Source organism: Pygoscelis adeliae, unplaced genomic scaffold (assembly GCF_000699105.1).
Source record: "Pygoscelis adeliae isolate BGI_AS28 unplaced genomic scaffold, ASM69910v1 Scaffold360, whole genome shotgun sequence".
NCBI lineage: Eukaryota > Metazoa > Chordata > Aves > Sphenisciformes > Spheniscidae > Pygoscelis > Pygoscelis adeliae.
The window spans coordinates 491831-500096 of record NW_008823961.1 but is presented as its reverse complement, the minus strand read 5'-3'; positions in this window follow the sequence as shown (position 1 = coordinate 500096).

Below are 8266 nucleotides of genomic sequence, written 5' to 3'. Positions count from 1 at the left end.
ATGTAAGGAAAAATTTCTTTACTGAAAGAGTAGTTAAACATTGGACCAGGCTGCCCAGGGAAGTGGTTGAGTCACCATCCCTGGAAGTATTTAAAAGACGTGTAGATGAGGGGCTTAGGGACATGGTTTAGTGGGCCTGGTGGTGTTGGGTTGACGGTTGGACTCGATGATCTTAGAGGTCTTTTCCAACCTTAATGATTCTATGATTCTATTCTATGTCTATTACCAAATGCTGGGTAGAAATTCTAACACCTAATGAATATCCTGCTACTTAAAAAATTCATAAAGATCATATAGCAGTTAAGTTCTGTTTGCAAGAGAGAAAGAAAGAACAAGCCACAAGTGATGAAATGGCAAGTTTCTCCCTACCATTATGTTTTACTCTTGACTTTGTCTAAGACTGCCAAAAATGTAGGAATGGGAACTGCAAGACACTTCACTTTACATAGCTGACACATCTCACTTAATTGGGGTGGGGGGAGGGGGGCAGGGTCAGCAGGACAGAAGGAGAGACTACAGAGAGGGATATGAGTGTGAAGAAAAACAAAATAAAAATATCCATGTTGTCATTTAACAACTGAAAAACCACTTCAAAGAACATAATTTTTCTTCTGGAAAATTTTTCTTTAGACCAAAAAAGCAAAACAATAACCACAATCTCAAATGAAACAACAATTTCCCAGTTGACACTTGGTCTCTTGCTAATTTTTCACATTTAATGGTACTGCATTTATGTGACATTTCTCTAGAGGAAGAATAAGTACTTTAATGATCAGGGTTAGAAGAGGAATAGTCCACATATACATTTGCATCTCTTCCAAAGCAATTCCTTCCTCTTGTACAATGTATGCAGTTGTGTTTCCAACAGTATTACTCAGATAAGTAGAATACAACAGCTGGTGATTGTTATGGATGCATCAACCAACTAAATACCTAAAAGAGCACCCTGACAATACAGTGAAGAGACAGGGACAGATGAAACTATTGCAAGTAAAACAGTAACTATCTATCACCCAACTTCTGTATTAATTTGTTAGTCATTTCTAGAGAAGGATTTGAAAGAATGAAGAAAAAGTGTCTCACCCTCACCTGAACTTCATATTTAAAAATGTTTAGACTAAGCATCAAATTCTGTGTTTAGGAGGCAAACAATTATATCATGTATATTTGTTTTTCTGTGTAGTATCTGAAAGACATACACCAGCAGTGTCCATTCAGTACCCTATAGCTTTATGCTAAACTACGCTTACTTGAAACACAAGGCAGTGGTTCAAAAAGCCAGCAGTAAATTCTCAACTCCACTGACTTCAGTAGAGCGATGTTTTAATTTACAGTATTCAGCTACTCTTATTGAAAAGAGTATAAAATAAATATAAGAAGGGAATCAGTGGCCAAATGTGCAGAATTGTGTATTCACCATAGCTAAATGTGCTAAATGTTTGATGAAGGATATAAATAATTAGTAACACACACATACATTTAAAAAGTTTCTTCTGCTCAGGCATGCATATATCTGACATCTGAGTCTGCAGTGGCACAATGTGCTTTCTTTGCTCTTTCTCTTCCCTAGCACTTTATGTGGCTAACCAGGGAGCCACGTTCTTCTCCCGTGCCTGCCAAAGAGGCAGTGGCCCATCATTTTACTGTATGCTCTTTAATTGCCTCAACTATAGCAGGGAGTTACTGATGTTCATTAACTGCTCACTGGGACTTGCATGGAACACGACATAATCCATTCATTGACATCTCTATTAATGTAATTTTTGCATAGGCATAACATTGTACACTTATTCCCTCAAGCCCTCTTCATTTGCCTACTCACACTCAGTCTTCTAAGCCACTTTTAATTACATCAGGCCTGAACTGGGAAAATATAAAGAAATTATTTTGATGATAAAAGAAATATACATATAAAATTGGTATTGCAAAATTCATTACTACATGGCATGCAGATATCCTGACAAAAAGCATATTTCAAGGACTCAAATAGAAGAGAACTGTAGACATGAAAATATTAAAGGTGAGCTAGAGTAAGAACAAGTGCATGTGCTAAAAATAGGGAATCTACTGTGTATTTAGTCTAGCAATCTTCATATTAAACCTGCAGGGCAAACACTAACTAAACTGTAGTAAACCTTCTAACATCTAAAGACTCTAAAAGAGCTGCATATTTACCATAAGTTACTATTACTTTGATCTGGCAATGATTTTTTTTAAACACAAAAAGGAGCCTCCTTGAATAAGCTGGGTTTTTTAAATTTAACTATTCCAGAAATTGCACTTGAAAATAACTTCAAGAGTTCCAATAAACCTAGGCTTAAGAAAAGGACCCCTAACCAATCTCTGAGTGATGAAATTAACTCAAATGTTCTCAAAATGAAAAAAATAAATGCTCTTTTTTCTTCTTTTTGTTCTAGTGAGATGATGGAGTCAGGATATACTCTGGCTAAACGACAAAGTAATAAGGAAATTCTATATAAAGGAGGTGTGATTGTTTCTTTCCCATTTATTTTGCTTGCCTACAGCTGAAGTAAGTTCCTCTATGTCAGTTAGATTACTCTAAGGGAACTCTTCAGGTCCTGTCAACAGCAAGGAAGGGATTCTGTACAATATATCAAACCTAACACCTCCCATCCTGAATGCAAAATATATTTTTTATCTCTACAGGGACCATGATTAGAGATGTCTCACTGCAGTATCATTCTATAGCAATGAAATTTGATACTGAAACCCATAGAGTTAGTGGGTCAGAGTTACTCTTTATGGATTTCCCAACCACAGAAAATGATTGGAGATATTAGTCAGTCTATTAGGTGACAAAAGTGAAGTGAATGAGATATGACCAGTTCTATAAGCACTCTCACACTTGGGAAAAAATAAAAAACCCTTAATTTTTTTCTTTTTTCTGCCTGAACTCAAACAAAAAGCCTATCATGAAGTTTACAGTGATACATAGAATACAATCATGACTTACACGTGTATGCAACCAGACATTAAACCTCAAAAGCTTTAGGAAAAGTTAAAATACCTCAGAAGGTTTCTACTTCAATATGTAGATTTAAAAATCATAGCTCAAGGCTGGATCATTTTATAATTTTAAATCATGAAAGAATGAAAAAGACTTTAAAACCAAAAATACATCAGGGAAGTGAACAGATGGACAAAAAAACCCCTTATAGTAAGATCTGAAAGAACAGTCTAAATAAAGAAACATAGTTAATGAAAAACCTTTGGATGCACCATGCCATCAGTTCCTTTATTAAAGAAGATAATGAAGACTAATACCAAAAAATTTTTACCTCATTTAGTGAAGAAATCCTTTTTCAGTGTGCAGAAAAGCAAGAATAACCTGCACCTAAAATAGCAATTCCATAAAGAATGCTAAGATGCAGGGAGTGGGGAGTGGGGGTGGTGGAAGAGTACCAGTGATCTGTTTTGATTTTAACAAAGTACCTAATTTCTCATCAATGTCAGGTTGGTGTCTTTGTCTCATGAACAGGCTCAGTACATTGAAAAGGTCATGGAGTTTGCTCATGCCTTAGGGAAGCCATTTCACATCTGAAGGACATTTGTGAAGATCAGAGGCAAATAAAGGACAAAATATGTCTATTTCCAGCCAGCCAGAACATATCATAAGTTAGCAGCAAAATTTCATGTGAAGACTGCTGAGCAAGAAAAACATTGGGAAAAAGCAAAGAAGGGCATGTGCAAATACACATAAGCATCTGACTACCAAATTTCTAGCTTTCATCTATTTCTCACAGTGCAATGTCCCCAAAGTATTTCTTTCTCCCAAACTCAAGAAGTGTCCAAGTTAACACAAAGAAAGCACAGTAACAGGGATAATTTTAAAATATAGCCAACAGTGTCTGTGATTTTCTCTGCCCTCTGAAGAGAACACATTGGAGGATTTTTCCTTATTCAGCTTAATCCATCCCTCCCTGATCTATGCCAACTTGAAGCAAACCCTCAGTCATTAGTAGCACAAAAAAGTTTAATCCCATGGATGGAGCACCTTATTTACACGAGGGTGGCCACCCTGAGGCCTGGACATTCACACAGTGCAAACCAGACTCTAAGCTTAACAACACTGTACATGTCTCTTGGCTTCCAGACATACCAAACAGTAACATACTACAAAAAGTCCCGAAGAGTACATCCCAACCAGTAACATATAACATTACAGATGAGACTGTCAGAAACTTTCTAAGTCTTGATATTAATTTAAACAAGATGTCAATATCTTTAGCATTCATAAAACATTTTCTTCAAACCCTCTGAAAAATAAGTTAGTGAAAGGGAGTGAAAGAATTTTTCTATTGGCTCTTTCTCTGTAAAATATGCATTAAAACCCAGAAAACCCATCAGATAAATATAAGTGCATTTCAGATTGAAATATCTACCACAGGAAAATAATATCTCCATTACCCCACAAATGAGTGAGAATCTTCATGTTTTCTGATTTTATTTCCACCTCATGACTTGAGGTTTTTGAAGATAAGAAGAAACCCACTAATCATAGAATCATAGAATCATTAAGGTTGGAAAAGACCTCTAAGATCATCGAGTCCAACCGTCAACCCAACACCACCAGGCCCACTAAACCATGTCCCTAAGCGCCTCATCTACACGTCTTTTAAATACCTCCAGGGATGGTGACTCAACCACTTCCCTGGGCAGTCTGTTCCAATGTTTAACCACTCTTTCAGTAAAGACATTTTTCCTCACATCCAATCTAAACCTACCCTGGCGCAACTTGAGGCCATTTCCTCTCATCCTATCACTAGATACTTGGGAGAAGAGACCAACACCCACCTCGCTACAACCTCCTTTCAGGTAGTTGTAGAGAGCGATAAGGTCTCCCCTCAGCCTCCTTTTCTCCAGGCTAAACAACTCCAGTTCCCTCAGCCGCTCCTCATAAGACTTGTTCTCCAGACCCTTCACCAGCCTCGTTGCCCTTCTCTGGACATGCTCCAGCACCTCAACGTCCTTCTTGTAGTGAGGGGCCCAAAACTGAACACAGGATTCGAGGTGCGGCCTCACCAGTGCCGAGTACAGGGGTGTGATTGCTTCCCTCCTCCTGCTGGCCACACTATTTCTGATACAGGCCAGGATGCCATTGGCCTTCTTGGCTGCCTGGGCACACTGCCGGCTCATGTTCAGCCGGCTGTCGACCAACACCCCCAGGTCCTTTTCCGCCAGGCAGCTTTCCAGCCACTCTTCCCCAAGCCGGTAGCGCTGCATGGGGTTGTTGTGGCCGAAGTGCAGGACCCGGCACTTGGCCTTGTTGAATCTCATACAGTTGGCCTTGGCCCATCGATCCAGCCTGTCCAGGACCCTCTGCAGAGCCTTCCTACCCTCAAGCAGGTCAACACTCCCGCCCAACTTGGTGTTGTCTGCAAACTTACTGAGGGTGCACTCAATCCCCTCATCCAGATCATTGATAAAGATATTGAACAAGACCAGACCCAAAACTGAGCCCTGGGGAACACCACTCATGACCGGCCGCCACCTGGATTGAACTCCATTCCCCACAACTCTCTGGGCCCGGCCGTCCAGACAGTTCTTTACCCAGCACAGAGTACACCTGTCTAAGCCGTGAGCCGCCAGCTTCTCTAGGAGAATGCTGTGGGAGACAGTGTCAAAGGCCTTACTGAAGTCCAGGTAGACCACATCCACAGCCTTTCCCTCGTCCACTAGGCAGGTCACCTGGTCATAGAAGGAGATCAGGTTGGTCAAGCAGGACCTGCCTCTCATGAACCCGTACTGGCCTGGCCTGATCCCCTGGTTGTCACACACATGCCTTGAGAGAGCCCTCAAGATGTACAAATATATCCATTTCTATCTAGAAAGTATGCCACACACACTAAAGAAAGGTATTTATTCTGTATGTGGTACAAAATTTTGCCCCAACTTTGCAGACAGGTGTGCTCTCTGCTGACAACGTTTTAGCAGTAGTGCTCAAACACATTCTATCCATTTGAATTCTGTGACAGCACTTGCAGATGCACTTGTATCCTATTCATAGTCCTCAGGGGGCCGAAAAATCCCTCAAACTTTCACAAGTTAACAGTTTTTTTTGAGTAACTTTAAGGACTTCTGACCTTACAAGCTTCTTCAGTTTCATGTGATCAAATCAGTGGTCACCTCATCTGAACAAGTTGCTAAAAACACCTGAAGAACAGGTTGTTAGATGCGTCTCAAACCACTGTAATGAAATTTCTTATATCATCATGGGTACACAGCATATATATAGTAGTTAAAAAGTACTGGATATTTTATGGTATCTCACTGACACCACTACCTTGGAGATTCTTCCTCCTAATCCTTTGAAACAGTAACCTCACCCTTTCCCAGGACAGTGCCTTTGAAACACAGAGGAAGTTACACTTTTCCCTGCAATTAGCATTCTAATTGCAACATATGCAATTAGAATGAGTTATGTGGCCTGACATCCTGCCTCCTGATAACAGCAGATGAACTCAAAGAGAAAAAACAGATGCATACTGGAAGAAATTAATGTAATTCTCCATCTGAGAATTTTTAAATAAATTGAAATGTATGCTTGAGTGATCACTTGAAGCCCCTGGAAAAATACTGAATGTATCTTGAACACAATTTTTTCAAATAGACCCAAAAGTTAGGCTTCTGGTATCTGTTCGCCTCTTTCCTCCTTTCTCCTGCTTTGAAACCCAAGACTTATTTCAGCTCTCTCTCATATGAACAAAGCAAGCAATAAAGAAACTGTGACAATACTCATGATCACTGGATACAAGAAACCATGACTCATTTCTTTCTGAAAGCAGCTATATAGATTTTCCATTTATCTTTCAGGTGTGTTAAAATACCTAGCTCTTGAGGAAGGTAAGCTAATCAGATTGCACGGGGAAATTTGTGAGCTGAAGCAGCCCCTTTGGTTCAAGGTCAAACATTAATATTTTAAGGACAATTTGCCTTCTGTTTAAGATCCTGAACAGCAGAAATAAAAAGCAGAAGCAGCAAAACTTACTAAGACAAATTCCTCTATGACTAGTTGTGCTACTATTTAAGAATATACTATCTCCCTCAGCTTAATGAAAACAGAGGAAAATACTGACTTCAACTTCCATAGTACTTATGCTTTGATCAATATATTTTGTGCTATTCTTAAATAGAGCTGACATCTGCTTATTTTCTTCTGACATCCATTCCAGTACTGTTCATCCCACATAACTTCATAAGGGTAATGCAAACTTGATTTCCTACTAAATTAGTTGCATTTTAATGTATCATTAATTCATGCCCTTAGAGCCTGGAGCTGCATTTCAGAAACTAAAGAAGTTTCACCGCCCATTGGCTTCACAGATCCGCCCTGTACTGTCTTTTATTATCTAATCATAATTCATGAATTTAACTTTTACCAGCACTACATTTTCTATCCCATATTTCTACTTCTATGTTTTGATTTCTGTTCATGACCTTTTTTTCCTCCCTTTCAAGTCAGCGTAGCTAGTCTAGGTAAATATTCCCTCATGCATACTTCTTCCATGCTCTTCACTTTTTACTGATTTCTAAAGTGCCCAAATTAACAACCCATGACAAGGCAATTCTTTTGCACCATTAGCTCTGCAAGAGTTCCATGCCCGTTATGGAGATTACTTGCCAAAACAAATAATGCAAATAATGTGCAGTACACCCATGTTGTTTGCCTGTAGTGACAGCATAAGTCCTCAGCTTTAAGCAGTTCTGGACAAGAATGGATGCCAAGAATCAAAGCTGTTCCTTCTCTGCACCTTTTTTGTAAATCAGAATCTTATTTCTTTATTCTGTCCAGGGCTGTTTTCACAACCACAGTAACTGAAAACCCCAGGGTTTTTAGAGCCACTCCCCTGTCCCCCCGCAACCAACACAAAAGCCAGAGAACTGAAACATTGCCCCAATTTTTGGAGTTGTCAGCAGGCTACAGTTGAATGAGAAATTGTCATTACATAACTGTTTTGTAAATTAAGCTGTGCTACTTATCACAAACACAATTTCAGAAACTGGCATGTAGTAAAATTACTACTGTGATCAGAAAAGAAATATTGTATACTGCTTTTTGCATTTCTTCTATTTTTCATCTTCATAAAGAGTCACATGACCTTCTTACCTCTCTTTATTTTGCATTTCTCTGAACGGATCTTTTCTTTTTCATTTAAACTATTATTTATCATATGTTCTTCCTTGTTTCCCTCTCTTTTATTCTCTCTTTCTTCTTTAGCAGTTCTTAATGTAGGTTTTCCTGCTG